At 39.6% G+C, this 13,406-nt stretch overlaps 1 protein-coding gene across 1 annotated transcript in view; it reads left to right on the top strand.

Moving 5' to 3' along the window:
• The window catches only part of Nr6a1 (nuclear receptor subfamily 6 group A member 1), a 193,691-nt gene that overhangs the window by 141,772 nt on the left and 38,513 nt on the right, over window positions 1–13,406 (top strand).

Here is a 13,406-nt window from a genome sequence, read left to right as displayed (position 1 = left end):
CTTAAACATGTATCATTTCCTGTGTTAGAAACCACCTGTCTCCCTTAGTACTTCATAGAACGAATGTGAACTGCTGAGTCCCAGACACTGGCACGTATTCCTCCTGTCACCCCACACCCATTTTATGAATTGCTTGCTTGTTTTCACTCTGGTGATGTGAGTTTTTGGAAAGGTCCTCTGAAGAACTCCATATGTGGTCTTTAGAAATGGATTTTTTGTTGTTGTTGTTGTTGTTTGTTTTTTGAGACAGAGTTTCTCTGTGTAGCTTTGGAGCTTCTCCTGGTACTCACTCTGTAGACCAGGCTGGCCTTAAACTCACAGAGATCCGCCTGCCTCTGCCTCCTGAGTGCTGGGTTTAAAGGCATGTGCCACCAACGCCGGGCTAGAAATGTATTTTTATAGTTGTATGTGGAGAAGGAGTGGCATACAAATGGAGGGGAAGCCTTACTTCTACATGAAAATTTGAGAGTTTCAATTCTGTCTTAAAGCTTTTATTTTAGATGGTGGCAGCCTAGGAAACTGGAGTCCATCCTGAAAGTATACAGCTGATCTGGAAGCTGGAACCAGTAATCTAGGAAAACAGACCCCTTTGTTTTAACAACTATTTAGCCAGGCACCTTCACATTGCTCTGGTTGTTAGTATAATTTTGGTCAGCTAAGCAGCTGTAGTGCCTGTTTCCTAAATCTGGCCTTCATCACAGCTTGAATAACAGGTTTTGATAAAAATCAGTTTCCAAATTGTAATTTGTGTAACCTGAGCCTTTGGAATGGGTAAAATGTCCTTCTTGGGGAAGGGGATGTTGTCTGGTAACAGCAAGGCTTAGTGAAAGAATGAAAATAAGAGGTTATTTTTGTAGCAGGTTTTAACCTGCATTTAACCAAATTATAGTAGAGCATATTGCTAATCTGGGTGCTTATTTATTGGTTGATAGAACAGTATCTAGTTAGTTCTTTTTTCATATTTTTATTACTTCTGAAGTTTGTTTTTTTATAAATAAGCAGCACTATGCAGCTGTCTTGACATGCTTATCACATCCCCCATCTTCCCTTCCCTTACCTCACAAGAGGCAGCTGGTATCACAGGAAGTCTGCCTTTAGAAAAGTGGTGAGGTTGAAACACACATACATCATGACTTGCAGTATGACCTTGAGTGAGTCACATTAGTTTCCTGATCAGTGCAGGTTGCTTTTTTAAAAACATAAAAATAGCATGCATTTTAAAAAAAAAACCTTTATCATTAACCGATTTTATTTTTAAGGCACATTTCTGTTTTTTAAGTATGCCTGCCTGAATTACATTTTATTCCACATACCCATGAATTGTTGATCAATCTTCTCTTGAAAGCTTTTGTTTCTATGTTTGTCTTCTTTAAATATGACAGAATCTTTCCTAGTTATAAAATACAGTAAAAACAATCTGCTTGAATATGCTAGCTATCAAATGGTTGATCTAGCCCTCTGTGTGTGTATACACATGTGGTATATGTTTTTTGCGGGCTGTACAATTAAGTATGTGTCCTTGTGTGTGTGTGAGCACATGGTGCAGGGGGTCGGGGTGTGGGGGCAGCATCTTTCTTCATTGCAGTCCTTCTTGTTTGAGAGCCCAGGTTTCATTGAGTGGGCTGGCTGAGGGGGCCAGTGAGCTCCCCAGATCCATCCGCCTTCCTTCTACTTGCAGCCCTGGGGGTCACAGACTTGGGTGTTTGTGTCATGCCATGAGGCAGGCACTTTATTGACTGAGCCATCTCACAGCACCTCTGTCAGTCTTTATATGGGTTACAATCCATAAGTAGTTGTTTTCTTTCTTTACCTGACATTTGCTATTTGTTTTATGTTGGTGTCGGCGATAAAGCCACAGCCTCTACTCCTGAGCCCCTTTGTTTGTTTGTTTGTTTGTTTGTTTGGTTGGTTGGTCTTTTGAGATAAGATCTTACTATGTGGCCCAGACTAGTTTGGAATTTGAAACCTTCCAGCCTCTAACTTCAGAGTGCAGGGATTACAGACATGTACCTTCATTCATGGCCCAGGCACCAGTTTTTAACTCAAAGTGATTCTTGTCCTAATCCCTGAAAAGTGTTCTCTTTTTGATCTTAGAGGCTTTTCTTTTTCTTACACTCTTCCATCTTTGGGATTTAACAACGTTGTCATCTTTCTGAAGTTCTTGTATCTGCATTTTTCAGTAATCGTGGACATATAAGTACCGTTTTCTTCTGTGAAAACTCATTTGACTCCCCTTACTCCTAGCCTTCTCTGTGTATCTGTGTTTTCCTGTTGCTGTATCTCCTCAGGACTACTGCCCTGATGGTAGTTCAGATCTGTTGCCCTTGCTTTAGCTCATTAACTGTTGACTCCCAAATCCTTCATTCTGGCCCTAACTTTGTCTCCTACATGCCATCCTTCTAAAGCAAAGCCATTGTGTTGTTACTTTAACTGCTGCTTTGCTACTAATAAAGTCATGTTTCTCATAGCCACCTTGGTTTAGAGTTCACAGTGGACAATTTCTTGCCTTCTTTTCCCTCATCTCTACTTGGCTGTCCAGTCAGTCATTAGCCCTTTCTGGGTTTCTTAGGTTTTCTTTGCCACAAAGCCATTCTTTAACATCTTGTTACCTGTGTGTCTGTGCCACCTGCTTTTCCTCTCTTTTCTATTTGATTCATCACTGTGGGGTTAATACTCTTAAGACAATGCTTTGACCTGTGGTTTCTCAGCAGGAAACTGTGTTGCATTTCATTCTAAACTAGCTTCCCTAAGCTTCATTTCCTATTATTAATATGTAGTATTAATATCTGATGCAGTTTCTTCAAATATACCTGCCATTCAGGTGCTAGCAATTGAACCTGGGTCTGAGGGAAGACAGTGCTCTTACCCACTGAGTCATTTCTCCAGCCCCTTGGCCAAACATTTTTATACAAGTCACTTATGTTGTTGCATAAGTATTTTATAGTGAGTGAGGCTCAGAGAAGTCAGCCATTTTCTCATTGTTACAAATCTAGGAAGAAGCATGTTTCGTGCGTGCGTGCGTGCGTGCGTGCCTGTGTGTGTGTGCGTGTATGTGTGTGTTTTGTATTTTATTTTTGATACAAGCACTCTAAGTAGTCCAGGCTAAGGCACTTCACTATACCCAGCTCCAGGTTGTTTTGTTTGTTTGTTTTGGTTTTTCAAGACATGGTTTCTCTGTGTGATCCTGGACCTCACTCTGTAGACCAGGCTTGCCTCAAACTCAGAGATCCACCTGCCTCTACCTCCCCAGTGCTAATATTAAAGGCGTGCACCACCACAATCCAGCTAGCCACCAGTAGTTTTGTTTGTTTTGAGAAGAGTCTTTCCACATAGCCCTTGGTGGCCTGGAGTCTCTACATAGACCAGGTGGGCCTTGAAAGCACAACAATCACCTGTCTCCACTTGCCAAGTACTGGTGTTAAGGCATATGCTACCATGCCTGGCTTCAGCTTCAGTCTTAAACAGTAGGACAGTATATTTTGAACTGTTAAATACTTGATACATTGCTCATTGGGATGTAGTAGCTCCCGACTTATGTGTACATAAACAGTATGCATTCAAACAAATGAGCATGATTTTACTGAAACAAATTTAATGATATTTTACCCTTACTACCGACGACTCATTCTATTTTCTTTCATGTATGTGTATATATGATATATATGTGTATACTTCTTTGTAGTATGTGTATGTGTGTGTGTGCATATACATGTATATGTGAAAGCCAGAAGTCTGTGTTGGAATCCATGTATGGTGGTGACAAATGCCTTTTTTTTTTTTTTTTTTTTTTTGCTTGAAAATCAATCTATATCTTTTTTTCCTTTTTCATTTAAATTAGAAACAAGCTTCATTTACATGTCAAACCCAGTTCCCTCACCCTCCCCTCCACCCCTGCCCCCCACCAACTCCCTATCTCATTCCCTTTCTGCTCCCTAGGGAGGGTGAGGCCTTCCATGGGGAGGGGAATCTTCAAAGTCTGTCATATCATTTGGAGCAGGGCCTAGACCCTTCCCCATGTGTCTAGGCTGAGAAAGTAACCCTCTATGTAGAATGGGTTCCAAAAGTCCATTAATGTACTAGGGATAAATATGGATCCACTACCAGAGGCCCCATAAATTCGCCATACCTCCAAACTGACATCCTTGTTCAGGGGGTCTGGAACAGTCTGGGGTCCATGAGCAACCCATTGTTCAGGTCAGCTGTTTCTGTGGGTTTCTCCAGCCTGGTCTTGACCCCTTTGCTTATCACTCCTGTCTCTCTGCAATTGGATTCCAGGAGTTCAGTTCAGTGATTGGCTGTGGGTGTCTGTTTCTGCTTTGATCAGCATCTGGATGAAGGCCCTAGGATAGCATATAAGGTAGTCATCAATCTCATTATTGGAGAAGGGCTTTTAAGGTAGCCTCTCGACTATTGACTATTGCTTAGATTGTTAGTCAGGGTCAATCTTGTAGATCTTTGGACATTTCCCTCGTGACAGATTTCTCTTTAAACCTATAATGACTCCCTCGATTATGGTATCTCTTATCTTGCTCTCCTCTATTCTTCCCCTGACTTGATCTTCCTGCTCTTTCTTGTCCTCCTCTTCCCTCTGCTTCTCCCCTTCTCTTTCTTCTGACTCCCTCTCCCCTCTCCCCATGTTCCCAATTTGCTCAGAATATCTTGTCCCTTTCCACTTCCCCAGGGGACCATGTATGTCTCTCAGGGTCCTCCTTCTTTCCTAGCTTTTCTGGCAGTGTGGAATGTAGGCTGCTACTCCTTTGCTCCATGTCTAAATCCAAATATGAGTGAGTACATACCATGTTTGTCTTTTTGTGACTGGATTACCTCACTCAGGATGGTTTCTTCTAGTTCCATCCATTTGCCTGTGAATTTCAAGATTCCATTGTTTTTTTTCTGCTGAGTAATACTCCATTGAGTAAGTGTACCACATTTTTTGTATCCATACTTCAGTTGAGGGGTATCCAGGTTGCTTCCAGGTTCTGGTTATTACAAGTAATGCTGCTATGTACATGGTTGAACAGATGTCCTCATCATATGAATGTGCATCTTTTGAGTTTATGCCTAAGAGTGGAATTGCTGAATCTTGTGGTAGTCCAATTCCCATTTTCCTGAGGAACTGCCATACTGATTTCCAAAGTGGCTGTACAAGTTGGTGCTCCCACCAGCATTGGAAGAGTGTTCCCCTTTCTCCACATCCTCTCCAGCATGAACTGTCATTAGTATTTTTGATTTTAGCGATTCTGACTGGAGTAAGATGGTATCTCAGCGTTGTTTTGATTTGCATTTCCCTGATTGCTAGGATGATAAGCACTTTCAGCCATTTTAGATTCCTATATTGAGAATCTCTATTTAGTTCTGTACCCCACTTTTTAATTGGATTAGTTTGTGTTTTGGTGACTAGCTTCTTGTGTTCTTTGTATATTTTGGAAATCAGCCCTCTGTCAGATGTGGGGTTGGTGAATATCTTTTCCCATTCTGTGGGATGCCGTTTTGTCTTGAATGTGTCTTTTGCTTTACCAAAACTTCTCAGTTTCAGGAGGTCCCATTTATTAATTGTTGATCTCAGTGTCTGTGCTACTGGTATTATGTTCAGGAAGCGGTGGTTGGTCTTCTGTACCAATTCATTCAAGGGTACTTCCCTCTTTCTCTTCGAAGAGGTTCGGTATGGTTGGATTTATGTTGAGGTCTTTGATCCACTTGGACTTAAGATTTGTGCATGACGATAGGTATGGATCTATCTACAGTCTTCTACATGGCAGCATCCAGTTATGCCAACACTAGTTATTGAAGATGCTTTCTTTTTCCATTGTATAATTTTAGCTTCTTGGTCAAAAATCAGGTGTTCATAGGTGTGTGGGTTAATATCAGGGTTTTCAATTTGATTCCACTGGTCTACCTGTCTATTTTTGTGCCAATATCAAGCTGTTTTCAGGACTATAGCTCTATAACAGAGCTTGAAGTCAGGGATGGTGATGCCTCTGGAAGTTCCTTTATTGTACAGGGTTATTTTGGCTATCCTGGGTCTTTTGTTTTTCCATGTAAAGTTGATTATTGCTCTTTCAAGGTCTGTGAAGAATTGTGCTGTGATTTTTATAGGGATTGCATTGAATCTGTAGATTGCTTTTGGCAAGATTGCCATTTTTACATTGTTGATCCTACCTATACAAGAGCATGGGAGATCTTTCCATTTTCTGGTATCTTCTTTAATTTCTTTCTTTAAAGACTCCAAGTTCTTGTGATATAGGTCTTTCACTTATTTGGTTGGCGTTACCCCAAGGTATTTTATGTTGTTTGTGGCAATTATAAAGGGTGATGTTTCTCTGATTTCTTTCTCAGCCCATTTAACTTCTGCTTATAGTAGGGCTACTGAATTTTTTAGTTAATCTTGTATCTTGCCACTTTGCTGAAGGTGTTTATCAGCTGTAGGAGTTCTTTGGTAGAGTTTTTCGGGTCACTTATGGAAACTATCATATCATCTGCAAATAGTGAAAGTTTGACTTCTTTTCCAATTTACAACCCCTTGATCTTTTTTTTTTTTTTTTTTTTTTTTTTTTTGTCTTATTGCTCTAGCTAGAACTTCAAATACAATATTGAAGAGGTATGGAGAGAGTAGACAGCCTTGTCTTGTTCCTGATTTTAGAGGAATTGCTTTGAGTTTCTCTCCATTTCTTGCTGTATATTGCTTTTATTGTGTATAAGTATGTTCCTGTTATCCCTGATCTCTCCAAGACCTTTATCATGAAGGGGTGTTGGATTTTGTCAAAGGCTTTTTAAGCATCTAGTGAGACAATCATGTGATTTTTTTTTTCTTTCTCAGTTTGTTTATATGGTGGATTGCATTGATGGATTTACATATGTTGAACCATCACTGCATCCTTGGGATGAAGCCTACTTGAACATGGTGGATGATTTTTCTGATGTGTTCTTGGATTTGATTTGCCAGCATTTTATTGAGTATTTTTGCATCAATGTTCATGAGTGATATTGGAGTGTAGTTCTCATTTTTAGTTGTGTCTTTGTGTGGATTGAGTATCAACGTAATTGTGGCCTTCGAAAAAGAGTTTGGCAATGACCCTTCTACTTCTATTGTGTGGAATACTTTGAGGATTTCTGGTAGAATTCTGCACTGAAGCCATCTTGCCCTGGGCTTTTTTTTTTTTTTTTTTTTTTTTTTTTTTTTTTTTTTTTTTGATGAGTGCTTCTATTTCATTAGGGGTTATAGTCTATTTAAGTTGCTTATCTGTTCTTGATTTAATTCTGGTAAGTGGCATCTATCGAGAAAATTGTCCATTTCCTTTAGATTTTCAAATTTTGAGTAGTACAGGTTTTCAAAGTATGACCTGATGATTCTCTGCATTTCCTCTGTGTCCATTGTTATGTCCTCTTTTTCATTTCTGATTTTGTTAATTTTCATGTTCACTCTCTGCTATTGGTAAGTTTGGATAAAGGTTTGTCTATCTTGTTGATTTTCTCGAAGAACCAACTCTGTTACATTGACTGTATTTTTTTCCTACTTCCTACTTTATTGATTTCAGCCCTCAATTTGATTATTTCCTGATGTCTACTCGTCCCAGGTGAGTTTGCTTCTTTGTGTTCTAGAGCTCTCAGTTGTGCTATTAATTCTCTAGTGTGACTATTCTCCAGTTTCTTCATGTGGGCACTTAGTGCTATGAACTTTCCTCTTAGCACTGTTTTCAAAGTGTCCCATAAGTTTGGGTATGCTGTGTCTTCATTCTCATTGAATTCATTTCTTCCTTGTCCCAGGAATGGTACAACTGTGCATTAGTTGTGTGTAGGTTTTCTGCAATTTGTGTTGCTCATAAATTCTAACTTTAAAGCATGATGGTGTGATAAGATACAGGGGGTTATTATAATTTTATTGTACCTGTTGAGATTTGCTATGTTGCCAAGTCTGTGTCGATTTTAGAGAAGGTTCCAAGTGGCGCCGAGAAGAAGGTATATTCTTTTGTGTTTGGATGGAATGTTCTATAGATGTCTGTTAAACCCAACTGGGACATAGCTTGTATTAGTTCCTTTGTTTCTTTGTTAAGTTTCTGTTTGTGGGTCCTGTCTAGTGGTGAGAATGGGGTGTTGAAGTCTCCCACTGTAAATGGGTGAGGTTTTATGTGTGATTTGAGTTTTAGTAATGTTTCTTTTACCAAATGAGACTTCATCTTGATGGATTTCTCCTGTGATGAGTATGAAATTACCTCCTTCATCTCTTTTGATTGATTTTAGTTTAAAGTCTAATTTGTTAGATATTAGGATTGTTATCCCTGCTTGTTTCTTGGGTCCATTTGATTGGATTGTTATCCCTGCTTGTTTCTTGGGTCCATTTGATTGGAAGATCTTTTCCCAACCCTTTACTGTGAGGTACCATCTGTCTTTGAAGTTGAGGTGTATTTCTTGTATGCAACAGAAGGATGGATTCTGTCTTCTTATTCATTCTGCTAGCCTGTGTTTTTAGAGACAAGTTAAGACCATTGACATTGAGAGATATTATTGACCATGGATTGTTCATTCTTGTTTGTTTTGGGTTTTTTGGTGGTGGTGGAATTGTGTGTGGATTTCCACCCCTTTTTTCTTTTGGCTGTTGGTAAAATGGGATTATCTATTGCCTATGTTTTTCTGCTTGTAGTTAACTTCCTTGTGTTGGAGTTTTCCTTCCAGTACTTTCTGTAGGGCTGGATTAGTGGATATGTATTGTTTAAATCTTCTTTTGTCATGGAATATCTTGTTTTCTCCATCTATATTGATTTAAAGCTTTGCTGGGTATAGTAGTCTGGCTAGCATCTGTGGTCTCTTAGTGTTGGTAGAATATCCAGGACCTTCTAGGTTTCAGAGTTTTCATGGAAAAGTCAGGTGTAATTCTGATAGGTTTGCCTTTATATGTTACTTGACCTTTTTCCTTAGCTGCTCTTAATATTCTTTCTTTATTCTGTATGTTTGAGGGTTTGATTATTATGTGGCGAGGGAACTTTTTTTTTTTTTTTTTTTGTGGTCCACTCTCTTTGGTGTTCTGTCAGCTTCTTGTACTTTCATTGGCATGTCTTTCTTTAGGTTGGGAAGTTTTTTCTATGATTTTATTGAATGTGTTTTCTGCACCTTTGAGGTAGATTTCTTCACCTTCTTCTATGCCTATTATTCTTAGGTTTGGTCTTTTCATGGTGTCCCATATTTCCTGGATATTTTGTGTTAGGGATTTGTTAGACTTAAGACTTTCTTTGGTCGATGAACCTATTTCTCCTAGTGTGTCTTCAACGCCTGAGATTCTCTCTTCCATCTCTTGTATTCTGTTGGTTATGCTTGCTTGCATCTGTAGTTCCTGATTATTTACCCAGCTTTTCTATTTCCAGCATTCCCTCGGTTTGTGTTTTCTTTATTGTCTCTATTTTAAATTTCAGGTCTTGAACTGTTCCTTTCATCTGTTTGATTGTTTTTCCTTGGTTTTCTTTATGAGATTTGATTTCTTGTATTTTTTTGGTTTGTTTTTTTCTTCCATTTCTTTAAGGGATTTTCTCATATCCTCTTTGAGGGCCTCTTATTATTTTCTTGAAGTTGTTTTTAAGGTCGTTCGTTCTCTTCTGCTTCATCTGCCTTGGGATATTCAGGTCTTGCTGGTATAGAGTCCCTAGACTCTGGTGGTGTCATATTGGTTTTTCTGTTGTTGAATGTGTTTTTATATAGTCTTCTTCCCAACCCTTCTTTCTGTGGGTGTAGGAGTCTCTTCCTCTTCTGGTGTGTACTGGACCAAGGTTCCCTTCTGGTGGATGCAAACAGGTGCAATACTCTGATGGCTCTCCTTTTCCTGTGGATGGAGGTGGACCTGTTACTGGGGCCTTGGCAGCCTCTGGGTGGGCTGGGTCCCACAGGGATGGGATTTGCAGTCCCCAGGCCCCAGGTGGCTCTGAGTAGGGCACCACAAGGTAGGCTGGAAACAGGCCCACTCTTACCTCATCCCATGGGCAGAGAAAGACATTAGGAAGCTGGCAGTCTCTGGGTGTGCTGGATCCTGCTGGGATGGGATCTGCAGTGTGCAATCCCCAGGTGTTTCTGAGCAGGGCACCACAAGGCGGGCCACAAACAGCCCCAAGCTTACCTAGTCCCATGGGCAGAGAAAGGGACTAGGACCCTGGCAGGCTCTGGGTGGACTGGATCCCAACAGGATGGGATTCACATTGGCCAAATGCCTTTAATCCCAGCACTTGGAAGGGAGAGATAGCGAGATCTCCGAGAGTTCAAGGCCAGCCTGATCTACAGAGCTAGTTCTAGGACAGCCAGTGCTACAAAGAAAAACCTTGTCTTGAAAGAAAGGGGGGTAGTCAATGTTAGGTGTCTTATTTCCACTTGATAGTTTATATTTTTGTTTTCAAAAAAGTTACAATGCTATGTGTTATAACTTGTGATTTTGAAAACTTCACTAAGTCATACTGCTTATACACTTACCCATTTATTCAAAAGAATACAAGCTAGACCAGGTGGTGCAGGATATTATATCAAATACTTGGGAGGGTGAAGCTAGAGGATTACATACCCCAGGTTTGCCTTTTTAATTTAGCAAGTCTGTCTATAACAAAAACTAACAAATAAGGGAGGTCCTAGATTCAAATTACAGAACTAAAAACAAAAATATACCTTTACCATGGTGGACTTGTCACCAGATGTTACTGTTAATTCTCTGAAATTTGTCTTCATAGTTAGTAACTTTGATTAGATGTGATGTTATTCAAAAGTCCTGCCACTTTTATGAAACAAGATAAAAAAATTTGTACAATTCTAGTCAGATTAATGAGCCACCTGCTTTTAAGTATCCATGTTCTCATTTGCCTTTTTGTTCCACCTAAGTGATGTGAAGATGAATACATACATCTGTCTAAGCAGATGTGTGTCAGGCGTGCTCTAAAACAGTGTGCCTGGGTGCGCTCTTCTAGCTAGCTTCATGAGCTGCCTTATCATTCTCAGGGTTTTGAATTTGACATGTCTGCATCTGAGTATTGATGTGTGTCTATGGGAACTTTGACCTCTGGATCTGTTCTTAACTGTCTTTAGTAGGAGTCTGAAGAAACAACATTCAACATTACAGTATTTGTTGCTCACAACAATTCCCAGCTACAGGAAAGCTTTTAAGATCCCTCCTAAGACTATACTAAAGACTACATGTATAAAGGCCACATGTAGGATTCCCCCCCCCCAAAAAAAAAATGTGTAGTTTTGTTATTTATTTGAATTTCCAAGCTTTCTTTTCACCACCATCCAGCCATTCTTTAGCATGGCTGCCACCTATAAGCTCTGAGCTCTTTTCCCTCTCTTGCATGCTGCATGTAGCTATGGGGCTAATGTTTTACTTACTGCTGGTTAACAATATTTTGCAAACAGCTAGGCATGGTGGCACATGCTTACAATTGCAGCACTAAGTGTGGAGACAGAAGGATCAAGAGTTCAAAACCAGTGTCGGCTACATGGCATCCTGTATCAAAAAAAAAAAAAAAAAAAACAATTTGCAGAATAAGATTATGGTGAGATCATGATTCTCCCATATTAGGGTAACATAACCTTTTTGTATCTCTGGATAGTTCCCTATTGCTCTTCGTGCTGGTTTGGTGAACTTAGTGAAGTATTTGGGTACTTTGGAAAGGAGCATGACTCTTCTCAATAAACCCAAGTTGAAGAGGGCTGTCAGTACCACACTGAAGGTGTGGCTCTTCGGGGTAGTGGTTCCTTCTGCTACACCCTCTTCCCTACCTTCACTTGTCTTGCTGGTAGTTATGTACACTTCAGAATTTGCCAGTTCCTTTCACAGAGACAGAGCTAGCAAGTGCCAAAGCCTAATTTTGAACTCAGAGGTCTAAAGTCTTGATCTCATTTGTCCTGCCTCTGTTCTAGAACTTTTGTAAGCCAAGTGTTGCCCCCTTCCCTTGTCTCTGTCTATTCTGTAGGCTCTCAAATAAATTGTTTACCCCACTATGCCATGTGTATCTAGCTGTTCACCAAATCCTAATAATTCTCTACTAAGCTTGAAGTTCTATAGTTTAGAATTTATGACCTGTCTTCCCATCCTTGCTCCCTTCTTACTGTTGGGATATGGAATAAGAGGTGACAATTCTAGTAATCTTTATTTAAATGCTTGATCCACCTCTCTATTTCCTTTATTTCACCTACTTCTTAAAAAGCAAATTCAGTGATAACTAATGAAGCTTTTTATTTTTCTGTCTTTTTTTTTTTAATTTTTAATTCATGCGGACTCATTTACCTGCATGTATGTGTGAGGGTGTCAGATCTCCTGAAAATGGAGCTACAGGCACATGGGTATTGGGAGTTGAATCCAGGTCCTCTGAAAGAGCAGCCAGTGCTTTTAACTGCTGAGCCATCTCTCCAGCCCTGAGGCTTTTCATTTTTAATGTTGTTAATGAGTGTACTAGTTTTTATATTTAGAAAAAAAATTTTTTTCAGACATGGTTTGTCTGTGTATCCCTGGCTATTCTGGAACTCACTCTGTAGACCAGGCTGGCCTCAAATTCATAGAGATTCACCTGCCTCTGCTTCCCAAGTGCTAGGATTAAAGGTGTGTGCCACCACTGCCCAACTTGTATTTGAAATTTTTAAAAGTTTATTTTGTAAACTTTTTTTTACAGGGTCATGTGTTTGTAGTGGTGAGGGAACAACATTTGGTAGTTGGTTTGTCCATCTACCATGGGTTCTGGAGATTGAACTCAGGCAATCAGATGACTGAGGCACCTTGCTGGCCATGTATTTGAAATGCTTTATCTATTGCTCTCAGTATTCTTTTTGATTCATACCTTGCTTTATCTTAGACTTGTGAAAGATTTTCATATTGTCTCTTGTTTCCTTTTGACATGTCCTCATGATTAGTTTGAATAACATAACAAAGCTTATCCATTTTATATGTTTTCTACCCAATACTTTGGATCAGCAGATTCACCCAAAGTATTACAGGTCCTACTTACAGGAGTTAATGTTTAAAGTCTGAGCCCTACAAAATAAGTTTCTCTGATAAATTAGAGCATTTTCTTTTCTCAGACAGCTTTTAACTTCTGATGGTTTTGTAGATAACAAATTTATTTAGGGTTTCAGATGCCTGTTAACGTTAAGTATCTTAACTACATCTGCTATGAGCTGTAGTATTGACTTTAAAGTACTTATTTGCTCAATTTCTTTATACTGTATTTTAGGAATAATACAGAAGAAGAACACTGAATTAATAGATTAAGAATACAAGCTAGGCAGTGGTGGCACACACCTTTAATCTCAGCACTTGGGAGGCAGAGGCAGGCAGATCTGTGAGTGTGAGGTCAGCCTGGTCTACAGAGTAAGTTCCAGGACAGCAAATGCTACCCAGAGAAACCTTATCTAAAAAAAAAAAAGAGAGAGAGAGAGAGAGAGAACAC

Source organism: Cricetulus griseus, chromosome 6, assembly GCF_003668045.3.
Source record: "Cricetulus griseus strain 17A/GY chromosome 6, alternate assembly CriGri-PICRH-1.0, whole genome shotgun sequence".
Lineage (NCBI taxonomy): Eukaryota > Metazoa > Chordata > Mammalia > Rodentia > Cricetidae > Cricetulus > Cricetulus griseus.
This window is presented reverse-complemented; position numbering and strand designations above follow the sequence as displayed.